The sequence below is a fragment of the Tenrec ecaudatus genome, chromosome 2 (assembly GCF_050624435.1).
Source record: "Tenrec ecaudatus isolate mTenEca1 chromosome 2, mTenEca1.hap1, whole genome shotgun sequence".
Classification (NCBI taxonomy): Eukaryota; Metazoa; Chordata; class Mammalia; order Afrosoricida; family Tenrecidae; genus Tenrec; species Tenrec ecaudatus.
This window is the reverse complement of record NC_134531.1, coordinates 135,953,893-135,981,511: the sequence shown is the minus strand read 5'-3', so window position 1 is coordinate 135,981,511 and position 27,619 is coordinate 135,953,893. Positions and strand designations below refer to the sequence as shown.

The 27,619-nt window shown below is 41.6% G+C and overlaps 2 pseudogenes; one reads left to right on the top strand and one right to left on the bottom strand.

Annotated features, from left to right (window-relative positions):
• Positions 1-4,799: 4,799 nt before the first annotated feature.
• Positions 4,800-21,002, bottom strand: LOC142440109 (cyclin-G1 pseudogene; annotated as a pseudogene).
• On the top strand, positions 6,760-6,837 carry LOC142441870 (U2 spliceosomal RNA; annotated as a pseudogene).
• Positions 21,003-27,619: the final 6,617 nt, after the last annotated feature.

Here is a 27,619-nt window from a genome sequence, read left to right as displayed (position 1 = left end):
CCTAATAGACAGGCTAGATTCCACCCCTTCCTCAAGCTGACAGTAGATTATGTAACTGCCACAACATCTCATTTAGATGGCTGCTTGTTTGGAAACGAGCCTGTAAGAGCCCGGAGACTATTTTATCTGATAGCCGGCACCGTCTAATTTCTTCACCACACTTTGCTGTAGCACCCTTATCTTCTGTGTTCCCTTCCTGAGGGTGCGTATGGAGCAGGACTGTGATGTAAGAACTAGCTGTTCATACATTGGAGCTAGGATTCAGTGCTAGCCCCAAACACATTCCTGGATTGATGGGGTTTTGTTGTTGTTGTTGTAAAACCTCCTTGCTAAGTTATAGTAGAGAGTCTTCCATGTACCTTAGTTTCTCTACTCTTAAGAACGAATTTCAGAGTCTCTTCTGACACCCACTTTGACCTTTCTCTTCTTTCCCGTCTTTAGTAATATTTTGTTTTCTTCATGTAAGAGGCTCTTGATGTCCTCCCACAGCTCATTAGGTCTTCTCTCATTCAGTGTCCGAAGTGGCCAATCTGTTCTTGAGATGTTCTTAGCATTCAGGGGGGATAGACTCTGGCTCACATTTTGACTCTCTTGGATGTGTTTTTATTGTTTTTCAGCTTCATACTGAACTGGCATATGAACAGTGGTTGCTATTGAACATCTCTATTACCCCTTCCCACAGATGAAGTCAACTTGCGTTCTGTGTATTCCATCTGGAGAAGTGCGTATGTCCACACGTCCACCTGTTGTGTGCTTGAAAAGGGTATTTACCATGAAGATGCTGTTGGTCTTCCAAATTTTGATCATGTGTCCTCCAGCATTGTTTCTATCACCATTTACTATTCCATTTCCAATGACTGTTCTCTCCTCTTTGTTTCCAACTTAAAAAAATAACTTTTTTGGTGGCTTGCATAATGCTTATCACAATCCATCTATCCATCTGTTGTGTCAAGCAAATTTGTACATCTGTTGCCACCATCATTCTCAAAACATTTGCTTTCTACTTGAGCCCTTGGTACCAGCTCCTCATTTTCCCCTCCCACCCCGCTCCACCCTCCCTCATAAAGCCTTGATAATTTATAAATTATTATTATTTTGTCATATCTTACACTGCCCGATGTAATGTGGGTGATTAGACCAGCTATCCCGCATCAAGCTGTGTCTGAAATGAGGTGTGCGGATGAAAGGAAAAGAAAGAGACATATACAAAGCATGGGATTGGGAGGACAGCAGTGTGATGGACTGAAGCACCGAGTATATTCAAAGCTTGGTTTTTATCCTCTTCTTACAAGGGAATGATTACAAAGTAAACATTAAAGCACTAAATTTAAAAAACATTTTGAACCTTTTAGCTATGTAAACATTACTTAACTAGTGACACTGTCTAAACACTTGAATAATAACAGCACTATATTCTAAGATAAACACAATGACATGCAGGGTTCCATAGAGTCTTAAAGAGGTTGTAAATAACTGAGTTATCTCACAATGCTTTTAGCTGCAAGGTAAACAGAGGCACAGGGGACTAAATAGTCACCCACCAAGAAACACCTGGACCAGACTATGGCCTCCTACACCGATGTCTCCCTTCACCCACTATTTTGTTGTCCATCATCCAGAGAGGAGGCTATACAAAGACCCTTGTAATCGGTTCCTCCTTTCTACCCCACCTTCCCTCCACCCTCCCTGTATCATCACTCTTACCACTACTCCTGAGAGGTTCATCTGTCCTGGATTCCCTGTGTTTCCAGTTCCTATCTGTACCAGTGTACATCCTCTGGTCTAGCCAGATTTGTAAGGTAGAATGGGGATCATGGTAGTGAAGGTGAGGGAGCCTTTAGGAACTAGAGGAAAGTTGTATGTTTCATCATTGCTATACTGCACCCTGACTGGCTAGTCTCCTCCCTCAACCCTTATGTAAGGTGCTCTTCAATTGCCTAGAGATGGGTCTTGGGTCCCCACTCCACACTCCCCCTCATTCACAATGATATGATGTTTTTGTTTCTTGATGCCTGATACCTGATCTCTTTGACACCTCCTGATCGCACAGGCTGGTGTGCTTCTTCTATGTGGACTTTGTTGCTTCTGAGCTAGATGGCCACTTGTTTACCTTCAAGCCTTTAAGACCCCAGATGCTATATCTTTTGATAGCTGGGTACCATTAGCTTTCTTTACTACATTTGCTTATGCACCCATTTGTCTTCAGAGATTGTGTCAGGAATGCCAGTTTAATAGAACAATGTGTTCTTACATTGAAGGAGTACTTGAGTGGAGGCCCAATGTCCATCTGCTACCTTAATACTAAACCATCATCAAAAATAAGTATATTTCCATATGTACATACCTCTATTTAGACCTCTATAAATGCCGTCTACCTCCTAGTTATTTCATCTATGTCCATTTACTTTCCTCTTGTCCCACTATCATGCTCAGCCTTCATTTGGGTTTCAGCATTTCCTCTTGGTTATAGTACCCTACTAGGTACTCTTACACCCTACCAGGCTCAAGCCCTACCAGATCTCTTACACCCTACTCACCCCCGATTTTGGATCACCTGTTCCCTTGTCCCTGAATTTGTTAACACCACTTCCTTTTCCCTACCTCCCCCTCTCCCATGTCCCCCTGGAACCATTGGCCCCATTATTTTCTCCTCCAGATTGTTTATCCAAGCATTCTCCCTTCTTGATTCACCCCGTCTCTCTTATAAAAAAGACCACCCCACAAGGACGCATCATCAGGCTGTGATCTCACTGCTAGGTGGGACTTTACCCCTGCACTTTCACACGGGTTTAAGTTGACATAATATCTAGTGAGCACACCCTCCCAACTCAGAATTTACACTGATGTACTCATGCAGAGTACTGAAATGTATCAGCTATTTGGGAAAATTAAAAATTAACCATGAATTTTAGTTTACAAAAGGTATGTAAAAGCACTGTGTTTCTTGGACTTGTTTTTCAATGCACATTGATCCATAAATATCCATAACATGATATCAAAAGTAAATCTGAATTGGGTATAGTCATTCTAAATGGTCTCAGTCTTTACAATGCAGTGAGTATCTGTTTACAACTCTTTAATTGTGTAAATCTCCTTATATTCACTGGCTTACATAGGAAATCCAAAACACTATCTCTAATTATTAAGGTACCTACTTACATTTCTAAAGACTATTTTGGCACATTTGAGGCATTTAATGAAAGTTCTTTTTAAAGAACATTCTAAATTAGGTGCTGTGATAGGTAGGTTTATTGTGCCAACCTTGCCAATGAACACATGCAGGATTAATTGAAGGGCATGGAGATAAAGAGCTCAGTGAGCCTCACCTTTCTTGCCTCTTGCCCTTTGTTCATCAGACCAGTGTGTGACAGCTTTAGCTTGTTCTCTGCCTCAACTTGCAAGCTACACTACCTGTGGGACACCTCACCTGTGGACTGTGTTGCTATAGTTTGAGGTTCCTTTCGAGACGTGCTTTGTCACACAGCTGGTGTGTACATCACTTGAGCTGGGTACTGTCAGAACCTGTGCTCTGGCTGACTGTTGGTGACCTGCCCTACTGTTCGCTGCCTGTGACCAGACTGCCTGTATTGCTCTACAGAAGACTCAGCTGTCTGCTTCTTTGACTTGTACCTGGTGGCCCTCAAGACTGGAAGGGCTGCCAGTGTATTAGCTGTCTCACAGAAGGGAGTTGCACTGAGCCATTTGTACTGCTCTATAGACTAGTTAGCTATTTATTTCTTATGTTGTATATCTATCTATATAAATATATATAAAATCAAAAGCGTCCTGGTTTTGTTTCCCTAGAGAACCCTGTCTAACATAGATGCAATGGTTGTTTTATACAAAGAATTCTCAGCAAATCTTGTGGAATGTTAATTCTAGTTTGAACTTGCTTTCATGGGATAAAGAAAGCTTTCAGAATGATAATTTGTTTTGAGTTATTAATACAAAAAAAATTAATTTTTCTCAGTGGGATTAGATTCTACATGAAAAAAAATTATCCTGGGTTCAAATATATTGTTTTCTAGGAAAAATAAACTAGAAATTATATGTCAAAATTATATACTATCTATTTTTGCTTTATATAAAATGTTCTCAAATGTTAATGTAATTTCCAGGTAGCAATGAAGTCTACATATCTAGATTATGTATTATTTCCGTTATGGGTGCCAGAGGTCATTTGCACTGCCTGAAGAAAGAGGAGGCTCTCTCTTCCCCTAAGGATTTACAGTCTTGGAAACACGCAGGGACAGTTCTACTCTGTCCATAGTCGCTGTGAGTTGGAAACAACTTGGCAGTGAGAAGAAAAAGCGAGTGTAGTAATCCTTGTTATATCTTAAAAGTAAATTTGTAAAATATTGGCATTGATGTACATCTCACAATTTAGTAAACACATTTAAGATGACTTAGATTAAATTACATAGGTTACTGCTTCAGTACCACCTGTATTGCATTCAATATAGGTCCGTGTTAGAAATGAAGATTTACAGTTTACTTCCCTAGGTTTATCATTAAATGTTACATTTATGTTCTTAGCTTTGATTTATATGCTTCATAGATGAATTCTATATAGATACCATTTCACTGTCGCTTAATCCAAATTTGATAGCCTTAATGCTAATCTAGTTGTGATGTTTTGAGGTTTCACATTTTAAACAGAAGAGTGTTTTATTATTATAATACTTCAATTAAGAAATCATTTCAAGAATTTTTAGGTGGCAGATTTAGTTGCCTACTGATTTATGGACTTTTAATTTCAATTTTCAGGCAGTTGGTGTGAACACTCCTTTGATGAATATTTAGTTAACTACTTGGATGAGGTCTTGCCAGGTGGTCAGCTCTCTGTCCTTTATCCTGGAATGTTTCTGCAGGCGTCCTTCTCATGTGACTTGCACACACTTCTGTGCATAAATCTTCAGAGCAGTGATAGATAATGCCAACACAGACGGCCTTGCTTTAGAAAATACGATCCTTACATTGGCACGAGCTTCTAGTCATTGGAAATTAAGATTGTATCTCTTTTGAATGACAAGGTCTCTTGAAGGAATGAATAGTGGAATTGCAGAAACTGGAAGGCAGTAGTAATTTTGACTTTCCAACACATTTTCCCAATAAAATCTTTCCCATTTTCTCTAAAACCACACACCTATACGGGTTTGTTTAAGACAAATTATTTCATTTGCCAGTGGACTTATCCTCTTTTCTATTGATTTCATGGCCAAATAGAAGCTCCTTTTCCTAACGTACCCTTGATTGATGAAAAGGAAGACCATTCATCAATTCTGTACCACACATTGTTCCAGCTATCTGCTTCAGTTTGGACAGAAACCTGTCCAGTAAATTCACAGCTAGAGAAAATGTTTCCATGTTAAAGCCAATGAAGTAAGTTAGACCAAAGCCCTTTCCTTCAAGACCCCTTTGTCTTGCAGTCCTTCTGAAGCAATTATCATGAGCAGACTCAATTTGTCTTACGCTGCAGGCCTTGGGCTGACATGTAGACTTCTGTTCCTAGAGAACATTCAGCAGGTGTAGAAGTCTCTGAGCATCAGTTGTTGGCAATAGCTTTCTCTCCCCATGACGAGCACTGAAGCTCCCCAGCAGTAACTCATCTCCTTACTCTGCTCTCACCATACTTGACCATGCGGACGGGGGTGGGGTATCCAGGGCGGAGGTCCTGGTAGCAGCAGCACCAGGATGAAACTTCAGTCAGGGCCAGCTCAGATACCGGCAGACCGCACCATTTTCTATACCAGGAGAAGAGAGGGTCCCATGTCTCGACACCCTCACCGTGCTGGTTGTTACTGCTTTTAGTTTAGCCATCATAATGGGTATGGGGTGTGGTGTCTTGGGTTGGATTTGATTTGCATTTCCCTGATGGTTCATGATGTGGAACATTTTTCATTTGCATATTGGCCCTTTGCCTATTTTCTTGGGAGAAATGTTTTTGCCCATTGCCTTAGCTATCTAATGTTGCTAAAATAGAAGTAGCAAAAGTGGATGGCTTTAACAAACAGAATTCCCCCCTCACATTCCCAAATGGCATTATTGTGACCATAAGCATAGAGGTTAGGATTTACAGTATGTGTATATATATATATGATACAATACAATTCAATTAATAGCAGTCATTACAATGTTTAAAATTTTTGGTTTGAATAATTTTCTGTATATTCTAGATACAAGTTCCTTCTCAGATATACTGTTTACAAGATTTGTCCCATTCTGTGAATTCCTGATGAAAAGGTCTCTTGAAACACAAATTTTAAAAAGTTTGATAGTGTCCAGTTTATTTAGTTTTTATTTTCTGATTTGTATTTCTAATATCTTGCTTATAAGGAATCATTGCCTAACACACACTCCCAAGAATTTACACCTTCATTTTCTAAGAAAACTCTTATATTTAGGACTTTGGTTCATCTTGAGTTAATTTTTGTATATGGCGGGAGGTTGGGGTTCCACTTTATTCTTCCCATGTAGAAATCCATTGTCCCAGCACCATTTATTAAAAAGACTACTACTCTTCCTTTAATTGTCTTAGTACCCTTGTGAAAAAAAATCAGTTGACTCTGAGTTCTATTCCAGTGGTATATCTGTCTATCAGTACAACGTTGTTTTGATTACCATGGCTTTCCAATATGCTTTGAAATTGGGAAGTCTGAGTTTCCTTTGTTCTTTTTCACATTTGGCTATTCTAGGTCCTTGCATTTGTATATGAATTTCAGGATCAGCTTTTCCATTTCTGCAAAGAACCTAGTTGGAATTGCTTCTCAGCCTTTTGGCTAAGATCAAGTGTAGAACCTAGTTGGGATTTTTATTAATTTTTTAGGGAAAATACATTGGGGTTGTTGTGGCAGCACTTGGGACACTCATCATCTGCCAGCACCACCCCTTTGTTCTTGCTCTGGATATGTTGTTTTAAAATAAATAATTGCTGAATGATCTGCATTGTCTTCCAGCATTTTGAAGCTATATCACAAGATACGTTGTCACTGTTCTTCCTCTTAGTTCCTCTTTCTATGATGTGTCTGCTCTGCTGTGGATGCCAGCAGCAGTCCCATCAAGTTCAACAGTTCAAAGACTGATAAGAACCTTCCTTTCGAGAGCAACTGTGTATCCCTCTTGAATTGTATCGTGCCACGCCACCTTAGAGATTCCCATTTAGCCTCATCAGAGAGGTTGTGTTCAGGAAAGCGTCAGGCTTTTGACAAACTATTCAATAAAGCTTTTTTTTTAATGGAACACATTTTTTGTTATTAAAGAAAATAAATTAGTTTCTACTTCAAGAGGTCTTCTGTATTTCTATTAATGCTGTGGTTTTAAAAACATCTGCTACGGTGAAAAAAGAACTGCATTTCCTTTCTTTTCGGAAGCTCAGGAAGTGCCGCATTCAATTGTTCTTATCCATGGAAGAGTCTGGAAAGTGACATTGATCTGTCAGTCTGCATGTGCAGAGCCTAGGCGGTGCATCCTACATGCCATGTACATATAAGCTGCGGCTGCTCTAACAGCCACGTGTGTACCCCAATTCTATAGCTGATTCTGAAATGAATATAATTGTGTGACCCATGGACGCAAATAAAATGGCTTATTAGCAAAAATAAAAAAAGAAGACAGAGAAGTGACTCTTCTTCCTGCTGGAAGTTATTGAGCAGGTTTTGCATTTAGCAGGCTTTTTGCAGTTTGTATTACTTTTACTCCATCCAATGTGGATATAAATTAATTCAAGGGAAGAAGATGGATATCGGAGACTGTGTTGCTGAATGGAGGATGCAGTCTTTTAAAAATATTGGGACACTGTATCTGTGTCTTCAAGATGGAGCCATTTGATGTGCTGAGGATTTTGTAAGAGCGACGAGTCGGCATCGGCTCGAGCGAGGGCGGCGAGGAGGGGCTCTGGTGTTGCCGAGCTTCCACTTCTCCTTGGAGTGAGATGGGCTTTCCACTCTGGTAACGAGGTACAGCCGCCGAAACCCACAGGGCAGTCCACCCTGGCCTATAGGGGAGCTGAGAGTTGGCATTGACTCATTGGAAATGTATTTTATTTAGAGTTTTTGTTAGTCATTCATTAGAAATTCTAATGAATAACACCCCATTTTGGAAACTGTGATTCACTATGCATTGAGGTCTCCAAGAGGACCCCACAGGCCTGAGGTTGGACAAATTACGATAATAAGACAATGAGTAAGTATGGAGCTCAAACTTTTGAGTACACTTTCATGATTAATAAAGGTGAGTTTTGATTAAGCATGTGCTCCAGGTCTATAGCTAATACTCAACCCCAGAATTCATCAGCTTTAACCCAGGAGGGATGAAGGGACTCGGGAAGGAGCAGGAAATGTGCATTTCCTCTGGGTGACTGGCTTGCAGAACTGACAATCACATCAGCAGTCAGTCTCCACAGATTTAGCAATCAGAGAAATCATCGCATCTGTTTTGGGATAGAGTGAGAAGAGTGTGTTTATGAAAAAGCCCGCCTCATGGAAACCAAGAGTGGAGTGAAGGAATTTATCCTAAACTTGGTTAAATCCATTGATTAAGCTACTAAGCCTATGGTCCACTAGGAGTGTGGATCTTTTGTAGGTGTGGCAGGTCGGTCTGTTACTGCTATGAAAAGTCTGCTCTCCCTATACCCTCACCCCGAAACCAACCACTTCTCTTCTGGCCACCATGCTGTCATTCTGGAATTGTTCATGGGAGATTGGCGTTTGACCCCAGGAGGCTAGAAAATATAGTTATTAAATCAACCAAATGACCATTGCATTCAAAGGCTGACAATTCTTGACTCTACTTTCCATCCCAAATTATGTCCAGTTGCATTGTCCAACACAGCTTATGAGAAAGAATGAAAATCTTAATATAATAATACAATCTCAAAATATAGAACTACCTTCAAGGTGAATAGAAACCCTCCCTCGTTATCAAATTTTCAGGTAGAAATAGAAGTTCAATGAACCCGCTTTGCAAGTTAAGTCCAAAGAAGTAAAAACAAAAGTAAAATACTCTTGCTCTTCTGAGTTAAAATATCAAAGTCTGAAATTCTGGAACCTATGCCCCCAAACTCTTTTCCTCCTTCGTTTTAGCCAGGGGCTGAGGTCTAGAGTGGAACTGGGGTTCCTTCTGTTTTCATGGTCTTGGCTGGTTCTCGTGGTAAAGATATGCTTAGCTTAGGAATTCAGAAACAGGACCTGTTCAGAGTTTCTCCTTAATTGCTCAAAATCCTCTTAAAAGAGTTAAAAAAAATTGTTCCCAGGTCCTGTCATAGTCATAGATCCATAAAGGGAGCCGTCTTCATCTCAAGTCAGCCAATGGGGCAAGGCCAGACCCCCGTCTGCTTCAGGTTCGATGGACTTAGGAGATAGAGAGGGATGAGTTCCAGGGTGGGGAACGCTAAGCTAGAGAAAACGCAGCCAAGAAAACTCTCCACTACGTCCAATCCCTCCAACAAAAGACTCACCCTTTGGTCTTTTCTCAACAATAGGATACTGCTTAGACAATAATCCCTCAACTTTGGAGTTTTCAAGCAATTGCGTGAGGTTAGCCCACATGTGTTCATTTCATTCCTTCCCAAGCACACGGCTTTCACGCTGCCCTGATTTGAATCCAGAGGGCATCTGGATCACAAGGATGCCGGTCAATCTGTTAGTGGGGAAGGGGCGGTGGTGGCAGGGAGGGTGGTGGGAAAGAAGGGGAAAAACCGCCCAAATCTGTAGCATTTATTGATTTCTGTGCCATGAATACTTGCACCTTGGTTGGCTTCAAGCTACCAGCATGATGTCACTGAACGTGGGACTGGGTAGCTTGTGTGTAGTATTTCTACCAAAAATATACAGTAGATGTAAATAACCTCAATCAAATAATAGGAAAACTGGATTAGAATAATTAAGAAATGATACACTTGGGGTATTTATTGTCTTAAAAAACATTTTTTATTTTGTAGGCTCACAAAATTGCTAAGATTGTACAGTAAGATTTCATGTATCCATCTCCCAGTTTCCCCCTAATGTAACATCTTTGGTATCTGTCAAAGCCAGGTAATTGAGATTGCATTGCCATTGTTTATAATGTAATGTATATAAATGTAAGTTCATCTATTTTAAGTGTTAATAATGGTTGCATTTAGCAACTGGTTTGCAATATTGCTGAAAATGGAAGAGCTGGCTACTGCGAGCCATTAGACCAGCTCCAGGGCGAGGGCTGGCAGCGTGTGGCTATGCACTCAGCCGCTGACCGAGAGGCTGGCCGCTTCAGCTCACCTGTTCCCCCACAGGAGAGCGACCCTTCGTGAAGACTACAGCCCTGGAGGCCCTGGGAGCAGTGCTCTCTCTTCTCTCCGGTCTGACTGGACTCAAGAGCTCGTGGTGTTTCTCCTCCCAGCTCCATGTTTCCTAGGCAGCCTGAAACATTCTGTGCTCAATCATTAATCCGAAGGTTGGCAGTTTGGCGCTACTTAGTGGCACATGGAAGGCAGCTCCGGTGAAGGTGATAGCTTCCGTAAGGTGATAGCTAAGAACACCCATACGGAGTGGTTCTCCTCTGTCACACACCAAGTCCCCTGAGTTGGAATTTATTCAAAGACAATGTTTTTTTAAAAAAAATAAATCATTTTATTGGGGGCTCATACAGCTCTTATAACAATCCATACATCAAATGTATCAGGCATATTTGTACATATGTTGCTATCATCCTTTTCAAGACATTTTCTTTCTACTTGAGCCCTTGGCATCAGCTCCTCTTTTTTCCCTCCCTCCCCGATTCTCCCCCCTTGTGAATCCTTGACAAATTATAAATGATTATTATATTCAAATCTTACACCATCCACTGTTTCCCTTCACCCATGTTTCTGTTGTTTGTTCCCCTCAGGGGTGTGTGCACAGGGTTATACGTTGATCATTACAATTGGTTTGCCCTTTCTTCCCCACATTCCCCCTACCCTCATGGCATCACTTCTTCCATTGTTCCTGAGAGGTTTCTCTGTCCTGAATTCTGTGTGTCAAGAGCTCTTATCTGCACCAGTGTACATACTCTGGTCTAGCCGGATTTGTAAGGTAGAACTTGGGTCATGATAGTGTGTGTGTGTGTGTGTGTGTGTGTAGGTGGGGAGGCAGCATTAAAGAACTAGAGGAATGTTGTATGTTTCGTCAGTGCTATACTACACGCTGGCTGGCTCCTTCCTTCCTTGTGACCCTTCTGTGAGGGGATGTCTAATTATCTACAGATTGGCTTTGTCTCTCCACTCTGGCCCCCCTCGTTCTCATCGATATGATTGTTGTTTGGGGTCTTCTGATGCCTGATACCTGATCCTGTCTACACCTGGTGATCACACAGGCTGGTGTGCTTCATCCATGGGGGCTTTGTTGATTTCCTGCTGGATGGCCGCTTGTCTAACTTCCAGTCTTTAAGACCCCAGATGCTATATCTTGTAACAGGAGGACACCATCAGCCTTCTTCACCACATTTGCTTTTGCACCATTTGTCTTCAGCATACATAATTCTACTCAGGGATTGTAGCATGAATCTAGATATACTTTTAAGCTGACATATATATGAAAATTAAAAAAATATTTTAAATAAAAAAATAAAAGTCTATTCCTTTACTTCTTTTGCTAATACGAGGGGGCTTCAAAAAGTTCATGGAAAAATGGAATCAAATGATAATGGACTTTCTCTATGAAGTTTTTGAAGCCTCCTTTTGTATTGCACAATGTGTGTAGATTTCTTTTTTTTACATCACTTATTTAATGAATAAATGTATCTTGAGATTCCCTCCATTTAGCTGCCAATGTCTTGTTTCTCCTTAGGGAATAGACATTGTTTCCTGTTCAGTAAGCATCAATTAGGGAATTCTTCATGAATTAATATGATTTGGCCTTATTAAGAAAAAAAATCCACAGAGACTCTATAGGACAGAATATTATTGTCTCATAGGGTTTCCAAAAGTGTCATTTATAGGAGAATTAGCTGCCTCATCTCTCTCCATCGGAGGGGCTATTGGGTTTGAACTGCTGATCTGTCAGTTAGCAGCCCAATGCTTTACCCGTGGCACCAGTGCTCCTTCCAGGTCAAGTAGTCCCTACCTATTTGCTTCAGCATCACCGTCAATACCCTTGAGAACCGCCTTACCTAATTGGTATAATTTGAAATTTTAGGTAATCTGTGGGATCTAATGAGCAAGTAAACAGAGAAGCGGATTGATTATATGAAGAAGAATGTGGCATCAGGATTGGAGGAAGCCTTATTAGCATCCTGCAATATGCAGATGACACAACCTTGTTTGTGGAAGATGAGGAGGTTGAAGCAGTTGCTGATGAAGGTCAAGGATTTCAGCCTTTATATGGATTACAACTCAACGTACCGAAGACCAAAATCCTCATAACTGGACCAATAGATAACATCATGATAAATGGAAAAAAGATTGAAATGGTCAAGTATGTTGTCTTGCTTGGATCTACAATCAATGCTCGTGGAAGCAGGGATCAAGAGATCAATGGATACATTGCATTAATTAAATCTGCTTATAATATTGTTCAACAAGAAAGTGTTGAAAAGCAAAGAAGTTTCTTTGAGGACTAAGGTGCACCTAACCTAAGCCATGATATTCCAATTGCTTCATATGCATGTGAAAATTGGACATCGACTAAGGAAGACCGAAGAGGGATCGATGCATTTGAATTGTGCTGCTGGTGAAGTACCATGCCCTACCAAAAGGACAAACCAATCTGTCTTGGTAGAAGTATGACTAGAGTGCTCCTTAGCGACAAGGATGGTCAGACTTCCTTGTACATATTTAAGTAAAGGGGCCACAGAGAAGAGAAAGGCCCTTGACAAGAAGGATTGACAGACTGCAACAATGGCCTCGAACATAGCAACGGTTGGAGATGGCACGGGACTCGGCAGTGTTTCATTCTGTTATACACAGGGGCATTGACTGGACGACAGTTGACAACCATGATGAAAAATGTTGCTATGAACATTTATGTACAAGATTTTTTAGTGTGTGTGTGCATATATTTTTATTTGTGCATATATTTTATTTTAGGCATATACTGATAAACTCATTGCTGTTGAGTTGATTCTGACTTGCAGTGACTCTATAGGATAGATAGAGCTGCCCATTGGCTTCCACGATTGTAATCTTAGCCCTGGTGATGTAGTGGTTGTATGTTCAAAACCACCACCAGCTCCACGGGAGAAAGACTCTCATAAATAGTTACAGCCTCAGAAACCCGCAGAGGGTCTCTATGAGTCAGCATTGACTTGATGGCAGCGAGTTAGAACATGTTGGGTTGATAACCATAGGTTATTAGTTCACAAACCACAAGCCACTTAGGAAAGAGATGAGGCTTTCTACAGTCTCAGAAACGCACAGGGGGCAGTTCTCCTCTGTTCTATAGGGCCACTACAAGTCAGGACTGACTATATTGCAGTGAGTCTTGGAATTTATGGAATCAGATGGCCATATCTTTCTTCCCTGGAACAGGTGGTGAGTTGAAGCAAAGGCTTTGAACCAGTTCATTCCAGTTTGGCATTTGAATTGTGGTGCTGGTGAAATATCTAATTCAACAAGATCTTCAAGATGATTCTTCTATTCTTACATGTAAATAAGAAAATATACACAATACCTGGGTATCTACAAGAATCACCTGGGATCTTGTTAAAATGTAGGTTCTGGTTCAGTATAGCTGGGGTGGAAGTTTTCAGCACGGGTTCTAACGGAAAAGAATCCGTTCACAGCCATAGTGTGAACTGCTGACCTTCATTCCATTATCAGCTGGATTTTTAATCACTGAGCCCACCAGGGCTCTTTTTGGCTTTATAACTCAGTTGAATTGCTGCATAAATTACTGTATAAATAGTAAATTGAAGATTTCAAATACTGCTTTAGTAGGATATTCTCAATAATATAAAATATACTTAATAATATAAAATACATTTAAAACAAACTTAATTTTGATGAAGGCAGTGTTTTTTTGCTTACACCTAATTGGAACAAAACAAAACAAAAACCAAACTCACTCTCATTGAGTCCATGCTGACTCTTGATGACCCCATATGGTCACATAAAGTTGGTAAGACTATATTCACTAAGGAGTAGAAATACGAAGTGCGCTACTGTACCTAATACACCAACACAGGAGCAGAGCTGCTGCATCACTGACACTTGAGGAACTCCCAGATTCTTTACAAAGTGGTTGAACGATTTTATACTTCCATCAGAAATTATGACAGTTCTAATTTCTTGATCTCTTCACCAACATTTGTTATTATCTGTCTATTTTATTATAACCAGAGGATGTGACATTGTATCTGTTGATTTTGATTTGCAGTTTCCTGGTTACTAATGATGTTGCCATCTTTTCACAAGGTACTTCTGGCCATTTAAATATCTTCTTGGGAGAAATATCTATCTCAGGGCTTCAAACAGTAATTTTTGCTGTCCCGGTTATTGTTTGGCTCACTAAAAATTAAAAAACTTAGTCCTACTTTGGTTTACTTCATTGACCATGACTGAACTGGTCTGAACCTGGATTTTACTCTCTGATCTCAAATTTTATTCTGCAAATGGATACCTGGAGAAATTTAATCTAAAGAAAAAAATATGGCTTCCAAATTAATTTCTTAGATAGAAAATATACTACTTTTTTTGGGTAGTTAGCTCAAGGATCATTTGTTGGCCTTTAGGAGTGTGCATTTTTATAAATAGTATTTTGTTCATCCTAATTTTGTAATTAGTTTTGAAGGCATTAGAATTAAACTATTTCTTTTTTTAAACATTCATTAGTAGTTAAATCTAAAGTGACAATGGTATTCAATTTTAGTCGCTGTCTTAAAACATTTTAATACAAAGAAAAATATGTAAAAGGTGTTCTTTAAAAAATTCTCGATAAGAGTTGTATGAGTCCTTAATAAAATGATTTCAAATTTTCTCTGAAATATGCTGTATATTCACTGCAGCTGTTGTTAGGGGTCATAAAGTCTGTCCCTACTCATAGCAACCCGAGGGACAGCAGAATGAAATCACCCTCTGTGATGTCCTGAACCATCCTCATAATTCAGCCCATTGTTGCAGCCACGGTGTCACCTTATCCTGTCAAGGGATTTCCTCCTTGTCACTGATCCTCTGCTTCACCATGCATGGGCTCCTTCTTCAGAGACTTCTCTCTCCTGGTAACATGTCCAAAGGACATGAGACCAAGTCTCGACATCCTTGCTTCTAAGGAGCATTCTGGCTTTAATTTTTCTTTCTTTCTTTTTTTAATTTAAATCATTTTATTAGGGGCTCTTACAATTCTTATTACAATTCATACATCCATCAATTTTGAAAAGCACATTTGTACATTCATTGCCATCATCATTCTCAAAACATTTGCTCTTCACTTAAGCCCCTGGCATTAGCTCCTCATTTTCTCCCCTCCCTCATGAACCCTTGATAATTTATAAATTATTATTTTGTCATATCTTGCCCTGTCCGAAGTCTTCCTTCACTCACTTTTCTGTTGTCCGTCCCCCAGGGAGGAGGTCACATGTAGATCCTTGTAATCAGTTCCCCCTTTCCAACCCACCCTCCCTCTACGCTCCCAGTATCGCCACTCTCACCACTGGTCCAACATTAACCCATATGTATGATACTAATCCACAATGTTCTCCTTCATCTCACAAAACACACGCAATGATGCCGACTGCAGGAGGAAAGCCCAGTCAGTGAATGTGTAAGCATCTCATCGCTGGCAGGGGTTTCCACACAGCTGTTCCAGCACTCAGGGCTGCATTGGAGTAAGTCCATGCGGCTTCTCCTCGGGGATGTCTTGCAGGAAGTGAGCCTTGTCAGTTGAAGCAGGAACTGGTTAAGGTAGCTGCACCCTGGTCTGACCATCACAAAGCAAGAAAGTTAAGAACGAGAAAGGCAAGGCTCACTGAGCCATTTATCCCTCCACCCTTCAATTAACCCCACGTGTTCATTGGCTAGGTTGGCACAATAAACTAACTACCTCAGTGGATTTGTTTGAATTTTCTTCAGGTTTAGCCTGAACATATATCTGAACAATTGACGGTCTGTTCCACAGTCAGTTGGCCTGGTTTTAACTACTAATATTGAGCTTATCCATTGTTTCTTCCCACAGATATAGTCAATTTCATTTCTGTCTGTTCCACATAGGGAAGTCCACATGTATAACGCCTTTTGTGTTAAAAAAAAGGATTTATGATGAAGTTGTTAGCCTTGAAAAATTCTATTATATGATTTCCAACATTGTTACTATCACCAGACAGTATTTTCTAGCTATGGTTCCTTCCTCTTTGTTTCCAACTTTTGCACTCCAATTGCAAATAGTTATCAATCTATTTTGATTGCACGTTTGATCAGTTTCAGACAGAAGATATTGGTAAAACCCTTCAACTTTTTTCATCCCTAGCTTTAGTGTTTGGTGCATAAATTTGATAATAGTTACATTGACTTCAGTTCCTTGTATGCAGATAGATATCCTATCACAGATAGCATTGTATTTCAAGATAGACCTTGAAATGTTCTTTGTGATGATGAATGCTACATCAATCCTCTTGACTGTCCCTTTCCCAGGATAGTAAACCATATGATTTTTAATTCAAAATGGCCATTACAGGTCTATTTAAACTCATTAATTATCAAAGGCTCATGAGGGAGGGCGGGGGAAAAAAAGAGGACCTGATGCAAAGGGCTTAAGTGGAGAGCAAATGCTTTAAAAATGATTAGGGCAAAGAATGTATGGATGTGCTTTATACAATTGATGTATGTATATGTATGGATTGTGATAAGAGTTGTATGAGCCCCTAATAAAATGTGAAAAGAAAGAAAGAAAGAAAAGCCTGTAAATAGTTCAAGGTCTGTTGTTGACCCTTAGGAGTGCTTTCCAATTGAGTTTGATGGGGTGCCACGCCTTGACCCCCAAAGTCTCTTTTTGGTGTTCCCTCTGACCAGTTCAGATTATTAATTGATGTTTGCAGCTGTTTCTTCTCATTTTGGCTTGTGCCCATCAGCAAATATAGGTCCTGAAGGCTTTACTCCCACAGGCTTACTCCATTCATGTTATTATCTGAGAAGGTATCTTTTCCTTAGGCATATTTTGAGGACCTTCTGACTGAGGGGCTCAATGTTCTGCTTCTGTTCTTGAGGTTTTCAGTATCTGACAATGTTTCAATTCTATCCATGTTTTTCCTTGGCTAATTCCTCTGACGTGGACAGCTTCCTCCTTCTCCATAGTCTGTTGTTAGTCTAGAAGCTCTATTGAAACTTCTTCACCTTGGTCGACCCTGCTAGTGTTTGAAATACCAGTGAAATAGCTTTCATTTTTTTTTTGTTTTTTCTTTCTTTTTTTTTTACATTTTATTAGGGGTTCATACAACTCTTATCACAATCCATACATATACATACATTAATTATATAAAGCACACCCATACATTCTTTGCCCTAATCATTTTCAAAGCATTTGCTCTCCACTTAAGCCCTCTGCATCAGGTCCTCTTTTTTTCCCCTCCTTCCCTGCTTCCCCCTCCCTCATGAGCCCTTGATAATCCACAGATTGTTATTTTGTCATATCTTGCCCTATCCGGAGTCTCCCTTCCCCCCCTTCTCTGCCATCCATCTCCCAGGGAGGAGGTCACATGTGGATCCTTGTAATCGGTTTCCCCTTTCCAACCCACTCACCCTCTACTCTCCCAGCATCGCTCCTCACACCCCTGGTCCTGAAGGTATCATCCACCCTGTATTCCCTGTGCCTCCAGCTTCCATATGCACCAGTGTACAACCTCTGTCCTATCCAGTCCTGCAAGGTAGAATTCAGATCATGGTAGTTGGGGGGAAGCATCCAGGATCTGGGGGAAAGCTGTGTTCTTCATTGGTACTACATCGCACCCTGACTGACCCATCTCCTTTCCTAAACCCCTCTATGAGGGGATCTCCAGTGGCCGACAAATGGGCTTTGGGTCTCCACTCTGCACTTCCTCCTTCATTCACTATGGTATATATATATATATTTGCATGATGCCTTATACCTGATCCCTTTGGCACCTCGTGATCGCACAGGCTGATGTGCTTCTTCCATGTGGACTTTATTGCTTCTGAGCTAGATGGCCGCTTGTTCACCTTCAAGCCTTTAAGACCCCAGACACTATCTCTTTTGATAGCAGGGCACCATCAGCTTTCTTCACCACATTTGCTTATGCACCCGTTTGTCTTCGGCGATCGTATCATGGAGGTATGCAGCCAATGATATGATTTTTTGTTCTTTGATGCCTGATAACTGATCCCTTCAGGACCACGCGATCACACAGGCTGGTGTGTTCTTCCATGTGGGCTTTGTTGCTTCTGAGCTAGATGGCCGCTTGTTTATCTTCAAGCCTTTAAGATCCCAAACACTATCTCTTTTGATAGCCAGGCACCATCAGCTTTCTTCACTACATTTACTTGTTCACCCGCTTTGGCTCCAGCAGTTGTGTCGGGAGGGTGAGCATCATAGAGTGCCAATTTAATAGAAGATACTTTCGTGCATTGAGGGAGTGCTTTAGTAGAGGCCCAAGGTCCTTCCGCCACCTTAATACTAAACCTATAAATATAGACACATAGATCTATTTCCCCATCCTCATATATATATTTGCATGTACATGTCTTTGTCTAGACCTCTATAAATGCCCTTTGACTCCTAGCTCTTTCCTCCATCTCCCTTGACTTTCCTCCTGCCCTACTGCCATGCTCTGTCCCCACCTGGGTTACAGCTATACCTCTTCTTTACATAACCTTACCCTTGATCATTCCCTACCAAGCCTGCCACTCCCCCCCCACCTCACTACCATTTTGGGTCCATGTTGTTCCCTTGTTCCTGTGTTTGTTAACACCACTTTCTTACCCCCCCCACCTCCCCCTATCCCAAGTCCCCCCGGAACTGTCGGTCCCATTGTTTTTCCTCCAGATAGTTCATCCAGCCTGCACGAAAATAAGACAGAGGAAAACAAAGCAACAGTGTACAACCAGACAACAAAACAACAAAAACAAACCACTGACAAAGAACAAAACAAAACACATCAAGAAAGAAAAGCTTGTAATTAGTTCAAGGATCATTTGTTGGGAAACAGCTTTCATGATCACAGAAATACATCAACCATTACAGTGTGACAGAAAGACTGACAAGTGGTGGCACTTTTACAGTAGTATTGTTATAAAAATACTCCTAACATACTGCACAAAATTAAACTGATGGTTCTAAATACTTATTTCATAGGAAGATTCCAACTTAATATTAAAAAACATTGAAAACAAATTCAAGTTCTATGTAGTTAGTGTTTTACCACTTACATCTAATAGTCATATAAAATTGGTAAGAATATATTCATAAAATAATAGAAATACAAAGTGTGTTGTCACACCTAATTTATCAACACACAAGGCAAAATACAATAAAATATTTAATATTTTAATTTTACTCCATCTCTAAGATGAATTGCTATAACATTACATAAACCAAAATTTTTATTACAAATATAGCTTTAATTAACACATAATTGTATCATTTATTATGAAAACACCATTACAATAAACCCATAATTATGTCTGATTAAAAAAGTGTCTTCTTATAGTTTTTCTTTTAAGCTTTCCCTGTTGTTTCATAAGATGAATTTCAAGCCTGAGAAAGTCCTCTCAACACTGGAATGAATAACTCAAGTACCTAAAACTACCACAACAATTTTACATAATGGGATATTAAGAATGATTTTCTTTCCAAAGTTCAAGAGTACTTTTTCCCCTCTCAATTCTTTGTACACCATCAAAACTTATTGATATATGAGGGGGCTTTTAAAGGTTCAAGTAAGACTTCTGTCAAGAAGGTAAACCAGGCAGACATACTACACAACCCTCTGTAACAACAACAAAAGAGCCCGAATGGAGCAGAGGCAGATGATAATTCTGCAACCCTGAGCTCCAGAGGAATGGGTAGAGGAGTGGCTCGAATACTAACTAGGAGAATAAGCTGAGCAGAGCCACTGAGGGAGGAGGTAGAGGTGTGGATTTCTGGCTAGCCCGCTGTGGTGTGGCCATCTTGAGCTCTGCAAGCAGCATTCAGTTGAGACTGGCCTGCTATGTGAGACTGGTGATGAGCAAGGTTGCGGTGACCTCTGTTTCCAACCCCTTCCTGGTGGCCAGAAGTGGGGCCAGTCCTCAGGCTCATCAGAGGCGGGAGACACACCACCCTGTGCAGCCCTACTCCTCTTGTGGTCAGAGTTATTGTCTTGGGGAGCAGGCATTGGGTGCACCACCCTCCTGTCCGGAGCAGCATGAACTCTGCCTCATTGCAGCAGCAGAACACAAAGTTCCAGGTCCTTGGCCAACTCTGGATGGGCAAGAAATCCTTTTATAACTGGCCACTCTGCCACCCACTGCCCTCTGGGCCTGAAATTACTCGTTCTGGGAGCAATTAGCCTGACCTCAGTTATCCTCTGACCTGCCACAGACTACTTTCACATCAGGTGCTTCCATCGCGGACAGTATGCAGGCTGGCAGGAGGTGGGTCAGGTGGTCACCCCTCTTCTTGAGGAGTTTCATCTCCTGGTCCAGGAAGTGGTTCTCCAGAAAGTCACAGAGCTGGGGGTCAGTGTGAGTGGACCCCACATCTTGCAGGTTCCGAAGGGCCTGGTTGAGTTTTTTTCTCCAGGGCCAGGGCAAGCCCCCAAGGTGTCCAGGGTTCGACCCTGCTCATCTGGGGATGGCTTCTCAAGCGACTCTCAGCCCCCTCGCACTGCTTCTTCGCCAGCTCTCGGCAGAAGTGTCCCCTGCCCTCCAAGGCCACATCGTTGCAGTTGAAAAAGAAGTCCAGGGAGAGGTAGGTGTAAAGGGCCCGCAGACGCAGGTTGACCAGACGGTGGACACCGGCCTCAGCTTCGGCGGAATAATTCTCACGGATCTGAGAGCTCATGAAGGGTCGGTTTTGGAGGTCACCGCACACAAAATAAAAGTGATAAGAGGGGATGGCCAAGAACATGGTCCAGGAGGTGACGCCAGGAAAGGTAGCTGGCGAGTGGTCGGAGGTTGGAGGCAGGGAGTCCCTGGATCTGTTCCGTTCAAACACTGTTGAAGACAGATCCACGGACCACAGGGCGAGCTTTATGTACTGTTAATACTTCTCACCCATATCATAATTCAAACGTGTTAATTCTTCTGCGGGCTTCCTGATTCATTGTCCAATGTTCATCTACCTATGAGGGGATTGAAAATACCATGGGTTGGGACAGGTGCATCTTAGTCCTCAAAGGTACAGCCTTGATGTGCAACATTTTAAAGAGGTCTTATACAGCAAACTTGCGCAACACAATGTGCTGTTGGACTTCTTTGGCCTAGGTAGTTCTTTTGTCCAGTTAAAAATAGGATTTTCTTTTTACTATAGAGTTGTAAGAGTTCTTTGTATGTTCTGGTTACAAGTTCCTTATATGATACACAAATATGTTCCCCTATCTTTTAATTGTTATTTTCACTCCAACACTGCACCCTAATAATCTTTTAAATAATTTAAAATTTGATTATTATTTTCTGTCAATCTTTTAATTGCTGTCGCTCAAGTTTCTCATCGGTGGAATGTTGACTAGTTCTTTTTGGTTCAGTGATTCTATTTTTCCATCTTCTTGTGATACTTTCTACATTATTCAATGTTTTGCCCATAGATTCTTTCCGCACTGCAAGCTTGAAGTTTGATTTTTTTTTCAGTTCTTTCAGTTTAAGACATGCTGAGTGTGTTCATTTTTAATTTTCTAACCATAGGTATTTGAACATTTCATTGTAGTATTTTACTTTGTCTTCTCAAGATGCCCTTTGAAATCTTCTGTTCAGCTTTTTGATTTCACAATTTCTGCCATAGGCCTCAGCAACTCCACGATGAAGAGCAAGAGCCAGAGTATCTTCTGACACCCACTTAGATTCTTTCCTTCCTTCCTGTCATTTTAATGGCCTTTTGCTTTCTTCATGTTTGATGCTCCGGACGGCACCCCGCAGCTCCTCAGGTTTTCTGTCACGAGCGCTTAGTGCAGTAAATCTGTTCGTTAAGATGGTTTTGAAGTTTGGGTAGGCATACACAAGGTCATGTTTGGCTCTTGTGCATGGATTTTTATTTTCCTCAACTTCCACCTGAACTTACATATTAGCAATTGTCTGTTTCACCGTTGGCTCCTTCCCTGGTTTTAGCTGCTGGGATTGAAGTTTCCTCATAGATGTAGTCAATTGGATTTCCGTGTATTCCATTTGGAGAAATCTATTTGTGTTGCTGAAAATAGACATTTACAATGAAGAAGTAGCTGGTCTTGCAAAGTTTATCCTGTGATTTCCAATATTATTTCTATCACCGCGGCCATATTTCCCAGTCTTCTGCTTTGTTTCCACCTTTTGTATTCCAATGGCTAACAGTTACTAGTGCATCTTGGTTGCGCGTTCGCTGTGGCTGTGCACTGCTGCTCTCCCAGGCAACGGACGTGTCCTCACCAGCCATGCTTCAGAGGGGGATTCAGCAGCCTGGGCACCAGATGCAAACCAAACATAAAGGTCCAGTGGTCTTGTTTACAGCTTACATTGGTCCTTGAATAGAAAATAGTGACGCAGGGGAAAAAATGGCTTTCTATTTTGGTTTGGGTTCAGAAAACCTTTTTCTTTTTCAGGTTTAGATTTCATGCCGTTAAAATCACTGTTCATTTCCGTTTCCGTGTTTAGTTCCATTCCTGTGTGAATGCAGATACTGTTTCCCAGCCTTTGAGTTGTTGTTTTCACTACCGTCTCATCGATCTTCTAATCGCTGTCAATCAGGTTTCTCATGCACTGATTTGTATTACATTGTCCCTGGGTCCAGCACATTTTGACAGGAGCCCTGGTTGCACACTGGGCTGTGAACCACAAGGTTAGCAGTTTGAAACCACCAGCTGCTCCATGAACAGATAATGAGGCTTTTAACTCCTCTAAAGAGTTACAGTCTCAGAAACCCACGGGGGCTGTTCTACCCTGTCCTATAGGGTCTCTGTGATTCAATGGCAGTAAGTTTTTTTTTGGTTTTTTTGGCATAGTGCTTCAAATGTATATTGTTCAGTATGTGTATTTTGCCCATTTTGTTTGTTTTTAATCTAGCTAACAAATGTTTGAATAAAACATTCTGTTCTAGTCTAGTCTCCTTCCTTGATAATATACCTTCATGAGGACCTGGAAGGACAGGTTAGAATTTTTTGGGCTCTCTGGGACTCCTGCTAGAATGTGGTGCTGCCAAGTGACCTGACCCCTAGCTCAGCCCCAGGTCCCTGCCTTGGCTGGCTGACCTGTATCATGGGAAGCTTGTGTGGGCAGACTTAGCACCTCTTGGTTCTAATTGCCAAGATCCCACCCATCTTCTTGTCATCAGCCACTCCCCCAACCCATGTACAACTAAGTGCAGAAAAGAACAGACTTACATGGGCATGTCCCCAGGGCCCTGTGAACTCCACACCTCAGCAGAGGGGGAGCCAGAGAAGGTATAGAGCTGTATCCTTTAAATGTGGGACCCCCGGGCAAGGACTCTTTTTGCATGGTTTCAACAATGTGTAAATGAACAAACAAAAATGCTATATCATGAACTCTTTAATAGAAACGTCCACGACAACTTTCAAACAATTGACTTGCAAATGAAGTTCTTGCAAAGAGGATGCTTAATTGAAAAGTGATTACCACTAGCAACTTTGGAATGGTTTCCTGTCAGGTCCTTGTGAAAATGGAACCCTGTTCTTGAATTTGTCCCTTTCCACACCTCCCCACTGATCCTAGCTGTACACCGAGTGGAATTGCACCCGGTCTGAAGTTGACAATTTTTGGAAACATAAAATAAAATATATGACTTTAAGAAAGTTACTGGGGCAACCATATGGGACTTCGTCTCCAGTTTTCAAAAGCAATTAATCATAAGACTGAAGGTTCTAAAGTTTAGGTTTCCAAACTTATTTGTCTTATTGCCTCCTTTTCAGAAAAAAAATCACTCAGGGCTCTGCTGGCAATTAAGCATTTGTGTACAGTAGCCTCTATTCCAGGATAAAGTGTAGGCATCTGTTTCTGAAGCCCCCTCTGGAATGATCCAGAGGGGAACCCTCTCGCACCCCAGTGGGGAGGGGGCACAGTATTGCCCACTTTGGGAAACACTGTTAAGTTCTAAAGTATGCATGAAGATCATTTTAGTCCCGTAGTGACTAACTCAAAAACAAACAACAACCAAAGAGGCAAAAGGCTGATGCCATGTCAGGAACGACTTGATGGCCGTGAGCTTGCCAGGACTCTGCCGTTGCCCCCTTGGGAGCCCTCCGACACATGTCTAAGCATTAGGAGTAGAATGTAATTAAGGTCAGATCAATGACAAAGGCAATTCTCCCCCAAACTTTGTGTAAGTAACATAACTCAATTTGGATTTTCAGATGGAACTTCATGCTAATTCAACTACTCAAGCTCATTACCATCCAGTCCATGCTGACTCGCAGTGACTGTAGGATAGGGAAGAACTGCCCCTTTGGGTTTCTGAGACTGTCACTCTTTATAGGACTAGAAAGCTTCATCTTTCTCCCCCACAGTGACTGGTGGTTTCGAGCTCTTGACCTTGTGGTTAGCAGCCCAATGTATAACCATTACCCCCCCAGGACTCCTTTCAAGCAAATTAACTTATTTTAAATCAAAGTCACTTAACATATCATGGAAGAAATAATCATTATTATTTAAATAGAAAATAGGCAATGGTCAGGTGCTGTTGTAATACCTTTTGCTGATTCGATTTTGAGAAATGTTGGTCTTCCCTGCTTTTGGAAAGTTTGCTGTCCAACCCTTTGCTTTTATGTCAGCCCTATGTTCTCACCTACTACAGCATTTTTGCGTTTATGAAGAAGGCCCCAAGTGAAGCTAGCTTTAGTGTTTTGCAGCGAGGCGATCAAAGAAGCAGTGCACACCCAGGACAGTGAGAGGGCGTTGCCACAAGCTTCCTCCCTGGGACTATACAGTACATTCATTACAACCAGCCACCAAGAGATCACAAGGCATGATGCATTGGGTCAATAGGCTGCACAAGACCTCGTCATGGTATGGAAAAGCAAGGATGCTGCTTTGAGGACGAAGGTGCACCTGACCCAAACATGGTCTTGCCATTCACCTCATATGCACGTGAGAGTTGGCCTTGAATAGGGAAGACCTTAGAGGAATCAATGCGTATAAATTGTGGTGCTGCCAAAGAATATCCAAGTACCACGAACTGTGGATTGGACACACAAGTCTGTCTTGGAAGACGTACGGCCAGAGTGTTCCTTAGGGCAAGGATCGGAAGACTTGGTCTTACAGACTTTGGACATCTTGTCAGGAGAGACCGGTCCCTAGAGACAAACATCATGCTTGGTAAAATAGAGGGGCAGAGAAAAAGAAGAAGGCCCCCGATGAGATGGGTCAACACTGTGACTGCAACAGTGGGTTCCAAACATAGGAACATGTGGAAGGATGGCGCAGGGCCAGGCAGCGTTTTGTTCTGCTGTGCAGAGGGTCACGATGGGTTGGCACTGACTTGATGGCACCTGGCCACAGCGTGAGTCCATTCCAACTCCCAGCAACCCCAAGTCCCACCGTAGGACGCATTGCCCGGCCCTGTGCCAGCCTCACAATCGTTCTGTTTGAGCTCATTGTTGCAGCCGCTGTGTCAATCCATCTTGTTGAGTGTCTCCCTCTTTTTCATTGAATCTCGATTCTAGCAAACACGATGTCCTTTTCTGGGGACTGGTGTGTCTTGTGGATAATATTTCCAAAATATGCGAAATGAAGTTTGCCATTCACAATTCTAAGTGGTATTCTGGCTGTCATTTCCCCCCCAGAGAGATTTGTTTGTTCTTCTGGCAGTCTTTGGTATATTTAATCTGTTCCACCAGCGCCAGAATCCAATTCCTCAAACTTTCTCCAGTCCTCCTGATTCATGGTCTGGGGACACATGTTTCACATGGATATGAAGTGGTCGAAGCATATGGCTTGAGTCAGGAGTGCCTTAGCCCTCACAGTTACATCTTTGCTCTTTAACAAACTAAAGAGGGCTTTGCTCTTCTTCATACAGATTGTGTGTTCAATATCTCCTTCCTGCTTTTACTGTGTTATTTTAGGCTTTATGTGTTATCTTGTCAGAGGAAACCAGCATTCAACAACTGAAGGGCCACTAAGAGCAACTGTATGGTGATAATATATAAAGATCACAGTAAAGTCACAGAGGACAGGCAAGATAGAAGAGAGTAAAATAAAGGAGTCAGACACATTTTATGGTAGCATGCTCACCTCAGCTCCTCTTGATTGACCATGTGGAACTGGGAGGAGAGAGAAAGTCTTTGTTACCTTGGGGCATTTATAGGTAGCCACAAGGCATGCATATTCCGTAGTTACAGGCATCACAAGATGGGTGGTACCTACTTTAAGGCCCCCGAACTCACAGGTGAGAAAACCTAATACCTGCATTGGGGGAAGGGACAAGGGGGCTGGTGACATGGCGGGAAGAGATAGTAAAAGGATATCTGCTTCTATAGGGAGATAGAATCAACCAGGTGCTCACTTTAAGGCAGCATAGCTGTGAGGGGGACAATCTGTGGGAACAATATTTAAAGCATGATAATGTACTTGGATTTTACCTCTAATTTACAAAAATGGAGACTTTCCTACCATGGAATGCTCGCTTTCCAGATTCCCTCAGTTATGTTAGGGAATATGGTCCTTGTCATATTTCCCCCAGTGTTAGTTTCCCACATTATCTGGCATGATTTGTTAGAATATTTGGGGAGCTTGGAAATGCTCAAAATTTTTCCCATCGGGAGAGGGAGGTGGGAGAAAGGAAGTGGTGTCAACAAACCCAGGAACAAGGGAACAATAAGTGACCCAAAATCAGTGGCAAGGAGAGTGTAAGAGGCCTGGTAGGGATTGATCAAGGGCAATGTAACCAAGAGCAATAACTGAATCTCAAATGAAAGCTAAGCATGATAGTGGGACAAGAGGAAAGCAAAAGGAAATAGAGGAAAGAACTAGGAGGCAAAAGGGCATTTATATACGTCTAAATAAAGGCATGTGCATATGTAAATATGTTTATATATGATGATGGGGAAATAGATCTATGTAAATATATTTATAGGTTTAGTATTAAGGTAGCAGATAGAAATTGGGCCTCCCCTCAAGTACTCCCTCAATGCAAGAACACTTTGTTCTATTAACCTGGCATTCCATGATGTTCACCTTCCCAACACGATCGCTGAAGACAAATGTGTGCATAAGCAAATGCGGTGAGAAAAGCTGATGGTGCCTGGCTGTCAAAAGATATAACCTCTGGTGTCTTAAAAGCTTGAAGGTAAACAAGTGGCTATCTAGTTCAGGAGCAACACAACCCACATGGAAGAAGCACACCAGCCTGTGTGATCATGAGGTGTTGAAGGGACCAGGTAGCTGGCATCCAAGAACAAAAAATCTTATCACTGTGTGCTCACATTCTTGATACAATTGCCTGAACCTCTGGCAGCTCCCTGTCAGTGCACTGCTGCAACTGTTGTTGGATGAGCTTCAGCAGAAATTTTACTTGCATGTGATATCAATGATATCGCTTTACAGTTAGAG